The sequence below is a fragment of the Triticum aestivum genome, chromosome 2D (genome assembly GCF_018294505.1).
Source record: "Triticum aestivum cultivar Chinese Spring chromosome 2D, IWGSC CS RefSeq v2.1, whole genome shotgun sequence".
Taxonomy (NCBI): domain Eukaryota; kingdom Viridiplantae; phylum Streptophyta; class Magnoliopsida; order Poales; family Poaceae; genus Triticum; species Triticum aestivum.
Genome location: NC_057799.1, coordinates 460,806,721 through 460,824,919, shown reverse-complemented (window position 1 = coordinate 460,824,919; position 18,199 = coordinate 460,806,721). Strand labels below are relative to the sequence as shown.

The following is an 18,199-nucleotide window of genomic DNA, read 5'->3' as shown; positions in this document are numbered from 1 at the left end:
ATTACAGAGATTTGAATTTGTGGGTGGTTAGTGTTTATTAATTTTGTTGTATCTTTCTATGTTTTTTTCAGTTATAATTGTGGCTTCTATGCAATTCTTTTCTTGGAAAACCTCGATGGTGTTGTCATGAAGCATTTCGATGAGGTGCCAATTTTTATCCCTTTCTACAAATTGGAGCATACTGTTGTTCTACTTAGGAGCTTACCGTTTTCTTTCTATCCATTCTTATTTCCCTATTTTTTTCATTTCCATTTGTCACAGAGTTGCATCCCAAACCTCCGGAAACGTATTGCAGCAGATCTCATCAAGCATCCCAACAATACCTTGGACCCTGCAGACCAGCTGAAGAAGTTGCTGGAACTTTGATTGAAGATCGAAGATCATTTTTCATCATCAACATCTAGGGGGTGGATGGAGTTCGTTCTTTTGGGGAGCTTTTGTGCCTGTCCTCAACTATCTTGTGGGTTGTAGTTCACAACTTTTGTTGTAAACAAGAATGTAGACTCAATGTAATGGATGCAAACCCTCTTGTTGGATTGGTACTTCTGTTTAGACACACCCATTGGCATGGGTTCGACGTGTTTTTCATGTCTTGTATGGATGTTGATACACCACATTTTAATGAAAAAATTCTTGTGTACCCTCAATTGCTTCTTTTAGTATACCTTTTTATTTTTTTGTCGAGGCCGAATGCAACATGTGCTCATGTGATGAATATACGATCACTTTTTGATATTATTTTTATATAGTTTGGAGTTTATTGAACACCAATGTCATAGGTTCTAATTTCTAACTAGGTTTTATATACAGGTTCACATTTTTTTCCTTTTTCTTCTTTTTGAAATGCTTCCAGGAAGCAGTCGAACCCTTATAGCGAATATTTTTAGTTTCCAACTCGTCGCTTCTTCACACAAGGAGCATTTTTTTCTACTCAAGAAATGCATGTTTTGTTGTATAAATATGTTCACTCAGTAACTCTGTTCTCCCATTGAAGCATTAGGATAGCTTTCCAAGCATGACTCTGCTCTTATTTTCAGTTTGTCTCAGTGGACCATTAGTATAAGGAAGCACAAATATATGGCGGATGCTACAAATAAGTCGGCTTATATCTGCCAGTTTTAAGTCGCCTCGATAGCCGTCCGATCGGATGCGTCCCCGCCATCCGATCCAGATAGAAGGTGGGCCAGGAGCGGCTATTGCCACCGACAAACCATTGCAACGACGCTCATGCTGCAACACAACAAAAGCGGAACAGACAGCACCTCACTTGGCCCCCGCAGATCGCGGGCGGCGACGGCTGCCGCTCCCCCACCCCCAGCGGCCCAACCTCCGGCGTCGCTCCGCCGCCAAAACTGAACATCCGCACGACATCTGGCAGTGCACCGCCGCCCCGAATCACCGCAACACTTCTCCCCTGACCCCTGCATCAACCCCGATGGCGCAACATATCTACAGGGATATGCTCGCCTCCGTCTCAGCTCCAACCTCCCATGGATCCGCTCCATCCAGGTGGACGGATCCAGCTCCGGCGAGCTATGAAGCACCTGCGGCGAGCAGCTACCGAAATCCGTCGGTGTTCTTCCTAGAAAAACCACCATCCGCAGCTAAAGTCAATTCCGTCAATTTCTCCGCATATTGGGTAAGTTCCTTAGAAAACCCCTAGCACACATGCTTGCATTATTTGTTGCAATGGAGCTTCAGTTAGTAATTTGACTGTTGATGGAGCTTAAGTTAGTAATCAAGATTCAGTTACTAATGGAGCTTCAGTTAGTAATGCAGCAGATTCAGTTAGTAAAGGAGCTTCAGTTGGTAATGCATCTTCAATTAGTAATGCAGCAGATTCAGCACATTCAGTTAAAAGAATTTTAATGGAGCTTCAGTTAGTAATGCAGCAGATTCAGTTAGTAATGGAGCTTCAGTTGGTAATGCAGCTTCAGTATACTGTCGATGAAAAAAATTCAAAAAGAATTTTCAGAAATGTTCAGTTTCATTAGTACTAGTACTATTATGTTTCCAGTGGTGCATTTGACAAAAAAATCAGAAACAAAAACTGTAGGCTGCTGCCAAAAAAACAAAAGTTCAGAAAAGTTTAGTTTCATTAACTTAACTCCTTCTGCAAAAAATGAAGAAGTTCAGAAAAGTTTTCATTGCCTAGATGATTACAGTGGTTCAGTAGATTGAGATTGTTGTTGTTGAAAAATTCAGAAACCATTGTTTCCACTATGGAGTGTTGAACTGAAAAAATGTGCATGATTGCTTCTTGCTTCTTCCTTCTTCTGTTGAAATGGTAATTACTAACTGATATAATTGAGCATTTACAATACTGTTACATAGAAGACAAATGGTACTAGTACTAAAATCCCTGATGTATTGAGTTTTGTTGGACATTTAGGGTGCTGGTGAAGAGACAGGAGGTGAGGAGAGCTATGCACAACCACATGTTGCAACAAATGGAATAATATCTTCAGATGCTGGGCACAACTCAACCGCTGCAATGTATGATGATGATCAAGAGGATGATGATATTTCATCTCAGCCGCTTATGCCCTATGTTGGCATGGAATTTGACTCTATTGAGGATGCCAAGGAATTTTACAATGAATATGCATTCAAGATGGGCTTTGGCACACGCATTTGCGCTTCTAAAAAAGCCAAAAGAGAGGTCCTCCAACACTTATCAAGAAGGTTTTCCAGTGTGTGCACGCAGGGAAGCCAGAAAGTAAGGGGGACAGTAGCACTGCTTCTGAAGGGATCTCAATGGGAGCAGCATCGTCTAGCAAACAGAATTGGTTCGAAATGGATGTCGGCAGCAAGCGTCAAAAAAATCGGCTGTTGTGACATGATTGCAAAGCTCACCTGATTGTTGGGATCAAAGGCAATAAATGGGCTGTATCACATTTTGTTGCAGAGCATACACACCCTCTAATGCCACAGCCGGAGCTTGTACGCTACTATCGCTCACACCGCAAAATCCTGTAAGAAGATAAGGATCTCATAATGACTATGCATGATGTAAACTTCTCAACTTCGTCGTGCATGGGAATGCTTGGAAGGGTGCGTGGTGGAGACCGCAGGATACTACCATATGTCAAGAGGGATGTTTCAAACTTTCGGTCCAAGCTGCGACAAAACCTAAACCTCCGAGACATGGATTTCACAATTCAGTACTTTGAGAGGCGGCAAGCTGAGAACCCTCAATTCTACTATGCAAAAACAGTTGACAAGGAGACCAACTCTGTCACAGGACTCTTTTGGGTGGATGGGAGGGCAAGGGCATTGTACCCCAAGCACAAAGATTGTATCTTCTTTGATACAACATTTTGCATAAATCGGTACAACATGCTGTTCGCTCTGATTGTTGGAGTGAACAACCACTTGCAAATGGTGTTGCTGGGTTGTGCATTGCTGCCAAATGAACAGATTGAAAATTTCAAGTGGGTGTTCCAGCATTTTTTGCTTGCGATGAACAATGAACACCCATTGAACATCATGATCGACCAGGACAAGGCCATGGAAACTGCCATATCTCAAGCTCTGCCAAACACGGTGCATAGATGCTGCAAATGGCACGTCCAACGAAAAGCGCGTGAGAAGTTGGGCAGGATAATGAGTAGGGATGAGGTTTTTGAGCAAGCTTTCTACACTTTCATCAATGATTCTGACACGGTTGATGAATTTGAAGATAATTGGCAGCACATGATACATTGCTTCGACTTGGTTGACAATAGGCATCTGTGCAACATGTGGAAGACTCGTGAAACCTGGGCTCCAGCGTTCTTCCGGAAGTGTTTTTCCTCTTTACAAGCACTACAGGGAGGTCAGAGGGACTAAACTCCTACTTCAAGACATTTGTTAATCCTCAGGACTCGGTCTGGAGGTTTGTGCAGCACTATGAGGTGCTGCAAGAGACTATGCTAGACCGTGAGGACAATCAAGCTTTCATTGGCGCAGCAACCACAACCCCGCTTTACTCACGGTACAGAATTGAGCGTCAGGCGGTTGGTTTCTACACCCGCAACATTTTTGGCAAGTTTCAAGCAGAAGTGACTGCCTCTACAGGGTTTGTGATGAACCAGGTTCCTTCTCCTGACATTGGAAGCATGAGATTTGAGCTCTTTTCAAATTACTATGAAGACCCCAAGATATTTACAGTGAATGTTGTGCTGGCAGAAGAGACATTTGAGTGCAGCTGCAATTGTTTTGAGATGAATGGAATCATATGTGCACACATCGTTAGAGTGATGGTCCACCTCAATGTCCAAGCTATACCGCAGCGCTACTTGCTAGAAAGGTGGTCAGAACGAGCAACAACACCAACAGGTGGTAGTGGCCATCTTCTCGATTTCGCGCTCCCTTCAAACAATACACTCAAGTACAACTAGTTGTGCAGAAAATTCACATGGTTGGCCTCCCAAGCTTGTAGCAATGATGTTGCCTGCAAAATACTAAATGATGCAGCTCATGCGCTTGAGCCCATTATACTTGCAGCTAGGAGAGGGGAACTACCAGAGCAGCAGGAAGCGCAACAGCAACAGCCAGATCAACATCAGAGCACTACACAAGGGGGAAGGCAACAAACAACAATGCATCAAAGGGGGCCAACTCATCAGCAAAAACATCCCCAAACGCAGCAACAACAAACACCACTTGAATCAAAGCAACAACAGCCAAAACATCCAAGAAAGAAGCAACTAGATTGCCCCACACAGCAGCAACAAGCGGCTACCACACATGTAGAACACGATACCGGGGAGGTACCCATGCTTCAAAACCCAGCACGTGTGCCGAAGAAAGGGCAACCGACGGAGAAGTCTAAGAGAAGAAAGACTTTACTTGAGCAACGAGAAGATGCTCAAAAGAAGAAGGCAAAAACTGATAAGAAGAAGAAAGAAACCAAGCCCAAAAGGAAACCTGGACCAAAGAAGAAAACAGATATCTTCTCGTATTGCAAAGAAGATGATCACAGTGTTGTAACATGTGAGTTGTTGAAGGCTGCAATGGTTGTCCAGAAATGCAACTACTATAACGAGCCTGATCATGCAGTGAAGCATTGTCCCTACCTAAGGGCTGCGATGTCAATGGAGGCTGGTGTCAGTAGAGCAACAGAGCTTAGGCTCTGAAGAACAAATTAAGAGAATAAAAATGACTGAAAATGCTTTCCTAGAGTGTCTGGTGTCCCTCCAGAATGTATACAATCACAAATGAATTGTTTTTTCATGGTACTTTTTGTCCACATGAGAAAAAGCCTGCTTCAAACGTGTAAAAAGAAAGTCTCTTATTTGAACAACATTTGTGCTTAAATTGTGTGTTGGGCAGCTGAGGATACCTATATTTACAGTGCTTATAATGCGTTTAATTTCACAGAATTTTGTTTTGTTTCTGTCTACATATTGGTGTTGGACAAAAATAATGAGGTCTTATTAAATTAGTCTATATATTTGTGCTTCCTTATACTGATGGTCCACTGAGACAAACTGAAAATAAGAGCAGAGTCATGCTTGGAAAGCTATCCTGATGCTTCAATGGGAGAACAGAGTTACTGAGTGAACATATTTATGCAACAAAACATGCATTTCTTGAGTAGAAAAAAATGCTCCTTGTGTGAAGAAGCGACGAGTTGGAAACTAAAAATATTCGCTATAGGGGTTCGACTGCTTCCTGGAAACATTTCAAAAAGAAGAAAAAGGAAAAAAATGTGAACCTGTATATAAACCTAGTTAGAAATTAGAACCTATGACATTGGTTTTCAATAAACTCAAAACTATATAAAAATAATATCAATAAGTATCGTATATTCATCACATGAGCACATGTTGCATTCGGCTTTGACAAAAAAAGAAAAAGGTATACTAAAAGAAGCAAGTGAGGGTACAGAAGAAATTTTTCATTAAAATGTGTTGCATCAACATCCATACAAGACATGAAAAACACGTCGACCCCATGCCAATGGGCGTGTCTAAACAGAAGTACCAATCCAACAAGAGGGTTTGCATCCATTACATTGAGTCTACATTCTTGTTTACAGCAAAAGTTGTGAACTACAACCCACAAGATAGTTGAGGACAGGCACAAAAGCTCCCCGGAAGAATGATGTCTACTACGCAACCTTCTTCTTGTAGACGTGGTTGGGCCTCCAAGTGCAGAGGTTTGTAGGACAGTAGCAAATTTCCCTCAAGTGGATGACCTTATCAATCCGTGGGAGGCGTAGGATGAAGATAGTCTCTCTCAAACAACCCTGCAACCAAATAACAAAGAGTATCTTGTGTCCCCAACACACCCAATACAATCGTAAATTGTATAGGTGCACTAGTTCGGCAAAGAGATGGTGATACAAGTGCAATATGGATGGTAGAAAAAGGTTTTTGTAATATGAAAATATAAAAACAGAAAGGTAGCTAATGATAAAAGTGAGCGTAAACGGTATTGTAATGCTAGGAAACAAGGCCTAGGGTTCATACTTTCACTAGTGCAAGTTCTCTCAACAATAATAACATAACTGGATCATATAACTATCCCTCAACATGCAACAAAGAGTCACTCCAAAGTCACTAATAGCGGAGAACAAACGAAGAGATTATTGTAGGGTACAAAACCACCTCAAAGTTATTCTTTCGGATCGATCTATTCAAGAGTTCGTACTAGAATAACACCTTAAGACACAAATCAACCAAAACCCTAATGTCACCTAGATACTCCAATGTCACCTCAAGTATCCGTGGGTATGATTATACGATATGCATCACACAATCTCAGATTCATCTATTGAACCAACACATAGAACTTCAAAGAGCGCCCCAAAGTTTCTACCAGAGAGTCAAGACGAAAACGTGTGCCAACCCCTATGCATAAGTTCACAAACAGAACCCGCAAGTTGATCACCAAAACATACATCAAGTAGATCACGTGAATATCCCATTGTCACCACATATAAGCACATGCAAGACATACATCAAGTGTTCTCAAATCCTTAAAGACTCAATCCGATAAGATAACTTCAAAGGGAAAACTCAATCCATCACAAGAGAGTAGAGGGGGAGAAACATCATAAGATCCAACTATAATAGCAAGGCTCGCGATACATTGCCAAATCAAGAACACGAGAGAGAGAGAGAGAGAGAGAGAGAGAGAGAGAGAGAGAGAGAGATCAAACACATAGCTACTGGTACCTACCCTCAGCCCCGAGGGTGAACTACTCCCTCCTCGTCATGGAGAGCGCCGGGATGATGAAGATGGCCACCGGTGGGGGATCCCCCCTCCGGCAGGGTGCCTGAACAGGGTCCCGATTAGTTTTTGGTGGCTACAGAGGCTTGCGGCGGCGGAACTCCCGATCTAGGTTTTGTTCTGGAAGTTTGGGTATATATAAGAGGTTTTGGCGTCGAGAACAAGTCAGGGGGGTCTCCGGGCTGTCCACATGGCAGGGAGGCGCGCCCAGGGGGGTGGGCGTTCCCCCCACCCTCGTGGGCAGCCTGGGACTCTTCTGTCCCAACTCTTTGACTCCGTGGCCTTATTCTGGTCCAAAAATAAGCTCCGTCAATTTTCAGGTCAATTGGACTCCGTTTGGTTTTCCTTTTCTGCAATACTCAAAAACAAGGAAAAAACAGAAACTGGCACCGGGCTCTAGGTTAATAAGTTAGTCTAAAAAATCATATAAAATAGCTTATAAATGCATATAAAACATCCTAGAAGGATAATATAATAGCATGAATACTTCATAAATTATAGATATGTTGGAGACGTATCAGCGTCCCCAAGCTTAATTCCTGCTCGTCCTCGAGTAGGTAAATGATAAAAGAAATAATTTATGAAGTGTGAATGCTAGCAGGTGCACAAGTTTGATCAATGATAATTTCAATCACCTTTTCTAGCATCATTATATATCATAACAGTAGCTCAACTCATAAAACTTCTCATGATCAAGTAACAAGTTATTCACATGTTAAAGCATAGATCATAAACTTTCTTGAGAACTAACAAACCGTGTTATTAGTCATCAAACAATTACAATTCATCTTATTTTCAGGAAGAGTCCATGCAGAGATTTGATTCATCAAACTTCACATACTCAACTATCATTTAATCTTTCACAATTGCTAACACTCACATGATATTTATGGGTTCAAAGTTTTAATCAGACACAGAGAAAGATAGGGGCTTATAGATTCGCCTCCCAACCTTTTACCTCAAGGGTAATGTCATCCATAATAGTTCATGATGCCTTACATCCAATTGGATATATTTATCAGGATCTTTCCAACACAATGTGCTTGCCAAAGGATAAAATGTAAAAAGGAAAGGTGAAGATCACCAAGACTCTTGCATAAGGAATAAGACAAGAATAAAAGATAGGCCCTTCGCAAAGGGAAGTAGAGGTTGTCATGAGCTTTTAAGGTTGGATGCACAAAATCTTAATGCGAAAGAACGTCACTTTATATTGCCCCTTGTGATAGAGACCTTTATTATGCTGTCCGTCGCTTTTATTTCTTCCCTATCACAAGTTCATATAAAGCTTATTTTCTTCGCACTAATAGATCATACATATTTAGAGAGCAATTTTTTATTGCATGCTCCGATGACAACTTACTTGAAGGATCTTACTCAATCCATAGGTAGGTATGGTGGACTCTCATGGAAAAACTAGTTTAAGGGATATTCGGAAGCACAAGTAGTATCTCTACTTGGTGCAAAGAATTTGGCTAGCATGAGGGGGAAAGGCAAGCTCAGCATGTTGAATGATCCATGACAATATACTTTATTTCGGATATAAGAAAACATAACCCATTACGTTGTCTTCCTTGTCCAACATCAACCTTTTAGCATGTCATATTTTAATGAGTGCTCACAATTACAAAAGATGTCCAAGATAGTATATTTATATGTGAAATCTCTCTTCCCTCAATATTCTTTCATGAATTGTTCAAGTGACCAATTCTGCGTTTGCTAACTTTCAATAAGTTTACTGCCTATACTTATTATGTGTGAAGTCATTACTCCCCAAGGTATAAGCATATGAAACATATATAAATTCAGATTTATTATATTCAATTCATTCAACCATTTACTCATAGGATATATGTGAAGCACGTGAATGAATGACAAACTACTCCGAAAGATATAAGTGAAGATCAAAGGGTAGTTGAATAATTATTTAGTTATGTGAAGACTCTCGCATTTAATAATTTAAGATCTTGATATTTTATTCAAACAGCAAGCAAAACAAAATAAAATGACATTCTAAGAATAGCAAACATCATGTGAAGAAGCAAAAACTTATGATCAACCGAAACTAACCGATAGTTGTTGAAGACGAAAGGTGGGATGCCAACCGGGGCATCCCCAAGCATAGATGCTTGAGACTTCTTGAAATATTATCTTGGTATGCCTTGGGCATCCCCAAGCTTGAGCTTTTGTGTCTCCTTAATTCCTCTCATATCACGGTCTCACTAAATCTCAAAAGCTTCATCCACACAAAACTCAACAAGGACTCGTGGATAAGTTAGTATAAACCAATGCAAAAACCTTATCATGATCTACTGTAGCAAATCACTAAAATTATTATTCAACATTGAATACTAAATGCCTCTGCATATTTAATAGTCCTATCCTCTAATAGAATCATTAAATAAGCAAACATATGCAAACAATGCAAACATAACAGCAATCTGCCTAAACAGGACAGTCTGTAAAGAATGCAGCAAGATCCATACTTCCCTAGCTCCAAAAATTATTAAATAAAATTACCACTGTATTAAATTTATCAGAGCTTATTATGCAAAAGGTTTCAACATTTTATCACATTCTGACTTTTCTAGGGAATTTTTGCAACAGCGGTAAACTTTCTGTTTTCAAACAGCAACATGTAGACTTGTAAAATAGGCATAGTAAAGGCTATCAATGCCACTTTTATTGAAATAAAAGATGCAAAACATTGTTCTAAATAACAGCAATAAAATCCTAACAAAATAAATTGACGCTCCAAGCAAAACACATATCATGTGGTGAATAAAAATACAGCTCCAAGTAAAGTTACCGATGAACGAAGACGAAAGAGGGGATGCCTTCCGGGGCATCCCCAAGCCTAGGCTCTTGGTTGTCCTTGAATATTGCCTTGGAGTTCCTTGGGCATCCCCAAGCTTAGGCTCTTGCCACTCCTTATTCCATAGTCCATCGAATCTTTACCCAAAACTTCAAAACTTCACAACACAAAACTTAATAGAAAACTCGTAAGCTCCGTTAGTATAAGAAAATAAAACCACCACTTAGGTACTGTTGTAAACTCATTCTAAATTCATATTGGTGTAATATCTACTGTATTTAAACTTCTATATGGTTCATACCTTCCGATACTACTCATAGATTCATCAAAATAAGCAAACAACACATAGAAAACAGAATCTGTCAAAAACAGAACAGTCTGTAGTACTCTGTATCATTCGAATACTTCTGTAACTCAGAAAAATATACCAAAATAGGAAGACCTAGATAATTTGGTTATTGATATACTGCAATTGGAATCAGTATTTTATCACTTTTTTGTGATTTTTAACAATTGTTTTCGTGAGAAGAAAGTTTCTGACTTTTTCAGCAAGATCAAATAATTATCATCCAAGAAGATCCTATAGGTTTTACTTGGCACAAACACTAATTAAAACATAAAACCACATCTAACCAGAGGCTAGATGACTTATTTATTATTAAACAGGAACAAAAAGCAAGGAACAAAAATAAAATTGGGTTGCCTCCCAACAAGCGCTAACGTTTAACTCCCCTAGCTAGGCATGATGATTTCAATGATGCTCACATAAAAGATAAGAATTTAAACAAAAAGAGAGCATCATGAAGAATATGACTAGCACATTTAAGTCTAACCCACTACATATGCATAGGGATTTTGTGAGCACACAATTTATGGGAACAATAATCAGCTAGCATAGGAAGGCAAAACAAGCATAACTTTAAAACTTTAAGCATATAGAGAGGAAACTTGATATTATTGCAATTCCTACAAGCATATGTTCCTCCCTCATAATAATTTTCAGTAGCATCATGAATGAATTCAACCATATAACCAGCACATAAAGCATTCTTTTCATGATCTACTTGCATAGAAATTTTTCTACTCTCCACATAAGCAAATTTATTCTCATCAATATTAGTGGGAGCAAACTCAACAAAATAACTATCATGTGAAGCATAATCCAATTGAAAATTAAAATCATGATGACAAGTTTCATGGTTAGCTTTATTGTTTATAGCATACAACTCATCACAATAATCATCATAAATAGGAGGCATGCTTTCATCATAATAAAATTGGTCATCAAAACTTGGGAGACTAAACATATCATCTTCATCAAACATAGCATCCCCAAGCTTGTGGCTTTGCATATCATTAGCATCATGGGTATTCAAAGAATTCATACTAACAACATTGCAATCATGCTCATCATTCACATATTTTATGCCAAGCATTCTATGTAATTCTTCTTCTAGCACTTGAGCACAATTTTCCTTCCCATCATTTTCACGAAAGACATTAAAAAGATGAAGCATATGAGGCAACCTTAATTCCATTTTTTTGTAGTTTTCTTTTATAAACTGAACTAGTGATAAAAAAGAAACTAAAAGATTCGATTGCAAGATCTAAAGATATACCTTCAAGCACTCACCTCCCCGACAACGGCGCCAGAAAAGAGCTTGATGTCTACTATGCAACCTTCTTCTTGTAGACGTGGTTGGCCCTCCAAGTGCAGAGGTTTGTAGGACAGTAGCAAATTTCCCTCAAGTGGATTACCTAAGGTTTATCAATCCGTGGGAGGCGTAGGATGAAGATGGTCTCTCTCAAACAACCCTGCAACCAAATAACAAAGAGTATCTTGTGTCCCCAACACACCCAATACAATGGTAAATTGTATAGGTGCACCAGTTCGGCGAAGAGATGGTGATACAAGTGCAATATGGATGGTAGAAAAAGGTTTTTGTAATCTGAAAATATAAAAATAGAAAGGTACCTAATGATAAAAGTGAGCGTAAACGGTATTGCAATGCTAGGAAACAAGGCCTAGGGTTCATACTTTCACCAGTGCAAGTTCTCTCAACAATAATAACATAACTGGATCATATAACTATCCCTCAACATGCAACAAAGAGTCACTTCAAAGTCACTAATAGCGGAGAACAAACGAAGAGATTATTGTAGGGTACAAAACCACCTCAAAGTTATTCTTTCGGATCGATCTATTCAAGAGTTCGTACTAGAATAACACCTTAAGACACAAATCAACCAAAACCCTAATGTCACCTAGATACTCCAATGTCACCTCAAGTATCCGTGGGTATGATTATACGATATGCATCACACAATCTCAGATTCATCTATTGAACCAACACATAGAACTTCAAAGAGCGCCCCAAAGTTTCTACCAGAGAGTCAAGACGAAAACGTGTGCCAACCCCTATGCATAAGTTCACAAACGGAACCCGCAAGTTGATCACCAAAACATACATCAAGTAGATCACGTAAATATCCCATTGTCACCACAGATAAGCACATGCAAGACATACATCAAGTGTTCTCAAATCCTTAAAGACTCAATCCGATAAGATAACTTCAAAGGGAAAACTCAATCCATCACAAGAGAGTAGAGGGGGAGAAACATCATAAGATCGAACTATAATAGCAAGGCTCGCGATAGATCACGATAGTGCCAAATCAAGAACACGAGATAGAGAGAGATCAAACACATAGCTACTGGTACCTACCCTCAGCCCCAAGGGTGAACTACTCCCTCCTCGTAATGGAGAGCGTCGGGATGATGAAGATGGCCACCGGTGAGGGATCCCCCCTCCGGCAGGGTGCCAGAACAGGGTCCCGATTGGTTTTTGGTGGATACAGAGGCTTGCGGCGGCGGAACTCCCGATCTAGGTTTTGTTCTTGAACAAGTCAGAGGGGTCTCCGGGCTGTCCACGAGGCAGGGAGGCGCGCCCAGGGGGGTGGGCGCCCCCCCCACCCTCGTGGGCAGCCCGGGACTCTTCTGGCCCAACTCTTTGACTCCGTGGCCTTCTTCTGGTCCAAAAATAAGTTCCGTCAATTTTCAGGTCAATTGGACTCCGTTTGGTTTTCCTTTTCTGCGATACTCAAAAAGAAGGAAAAAAAACAGAAACTGGCACTGGGCTCTAGGATAATAGGTTAGTCTAAAAAATCATATAACATAGCATATAAATGCATATAAAACATCCTAGAAGGATAATATAATAGCATGAATACTTCATAAATTATAGATACGTTGGAGACGTATCAAAGAACGAACTCCATCCACCCCCTAGATGTTGATGATGAAAAATGATCTTTGATCTTCAATCAAAGTTCCAGCAACTTCTTCAGCTGGTCTGCAGGGTCCAAGGTATTGCTGGGATGCTTGATAAGATGTGCTGCAATACTTTTCCGGAGGTTTGGGATGCAACTCTGTGACAAATGGAAATGAAAAAAAGCAGGGAATTAAGAATGGATAGAAAGAAAATGGTAAGCTCCTAAGTAGAACAACCGTATGCTCCAATTTGTAGAAAGGGATAAAAATTGGCACCTCATCAAAATGCTTCATGACAACACCATCGAAGTTTTCCAAGAAAAGAATTGCATAGAAGCCACAATTATAACTAAAAAATACATAGAAAGATACAACAAAATCAATAAACACTAACCACCCACAAATTCAAATCTCTGTAATTTGCACAAAAACACTTCCACATGTTTGTAAAGGAGAAAAAACACTTCCGGAAGAACGTTGGAGCCCAAGTTTCACGAGTCTTCCACATGTTGCATAGATGCTTATTGTCAACCAAGTTGAAGCAACGTATCATGTGCTGCCAATTCTCTTCAAATTCATCAACCGTGTCAGAATCATTGATGCAAGTGTAGAAAGCTTGCTCAAAAACCTCATCCCTACTCATTATCCAGCCCAACTTCTCACGCGCTTTTCGTTGGACGTGCCATTTGCAGCATCTATGCACCGTGTTGGGCAGCGCTTGAGATATGGCAGTTTCCATGGCCTTGTCCTGGTCGGTCATGATGTTCAATGGGTGTTCATCGTTTATCGCAAGCAAAAAATGCTGGAACACCCACTTGAAATTTTCAATCTGTTCATTTGGCATTAATGCACAACCCAGCAACACCGTTTGCAAGTGGTTGTTCACTCCAACAATCGGAGCGAACGGCATGTTGTACCGATTTGTGCAAAATGTTGTATCAAAGAAGATACAATCTTTGTACTTGGGGTACAATGCCCTTGCCCTCCCATCCACCCAAAAGAGTCCTGTGACAGAGTTGGTCTCCTTGTCAACTGTTTTTGCATAGTAGAATTGAGGGTTCTCAGCTTGCCGCCTCTCAAAGTACTGAATTGTGAAATCCATGTCTCAGAGGTTTAGGTTTTGTCGCAGCTTGGACCGAAAGTTTGAAACATCCCTCTTGACATATGGTAGTATCCTGCGGTCTCCGCCACGCACCCTTCCAAGCATTCCCATGCACGACGAAGTTGAGAAGTTTACATCATGCATAGTCATTATGAGATCCTTATCTTCTTACGGGATTTTGCGGTGTGAGCGGTAGTAGCGTACAAGCTCCGGCTGTGGCATTAGAGGGTGTGTGTGTTCTGCAACAAAATGTGATATAGCCCATTTATTGCCTTTGATCCCAACAATCAGGTGATCTTTGCAATCATGTCGCAGCAGCCGATTCTTTTGACGCTTGCTGCCGACATCCATTTCAAACCAATTCTGTTTGCTAGACGATGTTGCTCCCATTGAGATCCCTTCAGAAGCAGTGCTACTGTCCCCCTTACTTTCTGGCTTCCCTGCGTGCACACACTGGAAAACCTTCTTGATAAGTGTTGGAGGACCTCTCTTTTGGCTTTTTTAGAAGCGCAAATGCGTGTGCCAAAGCCCATCTTGAATGCATATTCATTGTAAAATTCCTTGGCATCCTCAATAGAGTCAAATTCCATGCCAACATAGGGCATAAGCGGCTGAGATGAAATATCATCATCCTCTTGATCATCATCATACATTGCAGCGGTTGAGTTGTGCCCAGCATTTGAAGATATTATTCCATTTGTTGCAACATGTGGTTGTGCATAGCTCTCCTCACCTCATGTCTCTTCACCAGCACCCTAAATGTCCAACAAAACTCAATACATCAGGGATTTTAGTACTAGTACCATTTGTCTTCTATGTAACAGTATTGTAAATGCTCAATTATATCAGTTAGTAATTACCATTTCAACAGAAGAAGGAAGAAGCAAGAAGCAATCATGCACATTTTTTCAGTTCAACACTCCATAGTGGAAACAATGGTTTCTGAATTTTTCAACAACAACAATCTCAATCTACTGAACCACTGTAATCATCTAGGCAATGAAAACTTTTCTGAACTTCTTCAATAAACTCCAAACTATATAAAAATAATATCAAAAAGTGATCGTATATTCATCACATGAGCACATGTTGCATTCGGCCTCGACAAAAAAAATAAAAAGGTATACTAAAAGAAGCAAGTGAGGGTACACAAGAATTTTTTCATTAAAATGTGGTGTATCAACATCCATACAAGACATGAAAAACACGTCGAACCCATGCCAATGGGTGTGTCTAAACAGAAGTACCAATCCAACAAGAGGGTTTGCATCCATTACATTGAGTCTACATTCTTGTTTACATCAAAAGTTGTGAACTACAACCCACAGGATAGTTGAGGACAGGCACAAAAGCTCCCCGAAAGAACGAACTCCATCCACCCCCTATATGTTGATGATGAAAAATGATCTTCGATCTTCAATCAAAGTTTCAGCAACATCTTCAGCTGGTCTGCAGGGTCCAAGGTATTGTTGGGATGCTTGATAAGATCTGCTACAATAAGTTTCCGGAGGTTTGGGATGCAACTCTGTGACAAATGGAAATGAAAAAAAGCAGGGAAATAAGAATGGATAGAAAGAAAATGGTAAGCTCCTAAGTAGAACAACAGTATGCTCCAATTTGTAGAAAGGGATAAAAATTGGCACCTCATCAAAATGCTTCATGACAACACCATCGAAGTTTTCCAAGAAAAGAATTGCATAGAAGCCACAATTATAACTAAAAAATACATGGAAAGATACAACAAAATCAATAAACACTAACCACCCACAAATTCAAATCTCTGTAATTTGCACAAAAATTACTGGAAATAAAAAAGCTTACTGTGTTAATTGCTTCGGGTGATCAAGGGTGACCCTCTCAAAAGAATCAAGATCAAAATGAAATGAAGATTCTTTGCTTGCAACTTTCTTTATGTTGGAAATCTGATTGGATGCAACACAATAAAAATAGATTCAAAAACTGGAAAAGGAGGGGTTGTTTCCTTTGAAGCATACAGGTTTGAAAAAGGATGAAAGAAACAAAATGATAAAGCAAGCCAAGATCATTACCACATTGGTGGTTGCCTTATTGAGCAAATTAACATCTGTGGCGTTCTTGACCGAGTCGAAAACGTTGAATTGCTTGTGCAACAAGTTCACAACAACCACCGCCCAATGCTTATTCTGAACGACACTCATGAAGAGCTGGATGCCATATAAAAGAAACTAGATATTACATAACATGCTTCAGAAAAATAAGGTGAAAAAATGTCATAGCAGTCAAGAGAAATAACTTACTAGATCGCTTTTTGAAATATGGTTATTTTCACATGCCCTTCTGAACTCTCTTTCACAATTCTTGTGATCAAACAAGTCAGGATCCATAGCCAATTGACTCTGGAAAAAAGGAGTAAAAATGCAACAAGATAGCACAGCCAGATGAGTTTATGTATGTTGCAAGAAAGTGACAAAAAAAGAACCACTAGATGAAGGAAAGACTAACCCCCATAAACACTGAGAATGCAAACTTCTTCGGCTTCTTCTTGTTGTACAACTGCTCCAAGTTGAAAGTTTTCAGATACAGTGTCATTACCTCGCTGTCAAGATTTGCTCGTGGCTTTAATGAAGCATGGAAGTTCTGAAGTGATGTGTGGAAACCCTCTATTTCAATGAAATTAGGGCTGCAAAACATTTCAACATGGGACAAAGGGACACATGTTCATAGAAAAGAGAAAGGAACAGGAGTGAATAATAAAAGAAAGAAATAGACAAAAGCAACATGATCATTTGACATACCGCGAACATGGGCAGACAACCGCAATCCAGAATCCACTTTTCCCTGCCTCCCTCTTCTTTTGGTACTTCTTCACCTCCTTCAAAGCAGCAGCCAGGAAATGCTCATCCCACGCAAACTCATTGATCTTGTCCATTTCAACCAAGCTCGCAACATACTCTAGGGGGGCCATGTTGCCAGTCCGAGGAGATAGCACGAGAGCAATGCATAAAAGCACCCAAGTCCTGTTGATGGAAACTACATCATGATCATCTGTCGCCTTCAGCACTTGAATAGCATGCTTCATTGGAGCCCTTGACCCTACTCGATAGGGTTCACGGAGCGCATGAGGCTCATTCCTCCTCAACAGCTCCACTGGCCTTGACCCAGAAGGGACATCAAAAAAAATTCGCACCATGTCTTTCGTGAACAATATAGACTTCTTCTTGTGACTGCAAAAAATGGATGAAGCATACTGATGTGAAAAAACACAACAAAATCAATTGCAACACGAGGAACCAGCGATAAGCAAATACAAAGGTAAAAAGATGATGGTGCATTATGCTTGTTGTGCATACCTAAACATTGCCTTTTCTGTGTCAATTTTCATCACTATCCAATCAAGAAAATCAGCCGGCACAGAGAAAGAACTGATGTTTAGGAGGGACACAAAGTTGCTTTTGCTAATAACTTGCTTCTTAGTTTCAGAATGAATATTAGCAACCTGGCGCAGCCGGGTGGCTGAGAAATGTGTTGAGAATGACCCATCGGCAGTACATTCGTCATCGTCCATTCTGCAAAAAAGAAGAAGAAATTAAGAGCATGAGGATGCATCATCTATATGTGACTGTAGTATTGCAGCGCAACACTACCACTAAAATAACAGAGCCCTATTTCTAAAAACAAAGCTGAATCTGAACACATGACTACATTCCTTAAAAGAACACAACCCTACTTCTATATGTCACTGGACTACATCTGAATAATGAAAAAAAAGGTGTGCTGCAATACAACTAAAAAATTAAGGTTCAGTAACACACTG

At 40.1% G+C, this 18,199-nt stretch overlaps 1 pseudogene; it reads left to right on the top strand.

The window, feature by feature from the left end:
* The first annotated feature begins 1,435 nt into the window (after window positions 1-1,435).
* LOC123055841 (protein FAR1-RELATED SEQUENCE 5-like) lies at window positions 1,436-5,120 on the top strand (annotated as a pseudogene).
* Window positions 5,121-18,199: the final 13,079 nt, after the last annotated feature.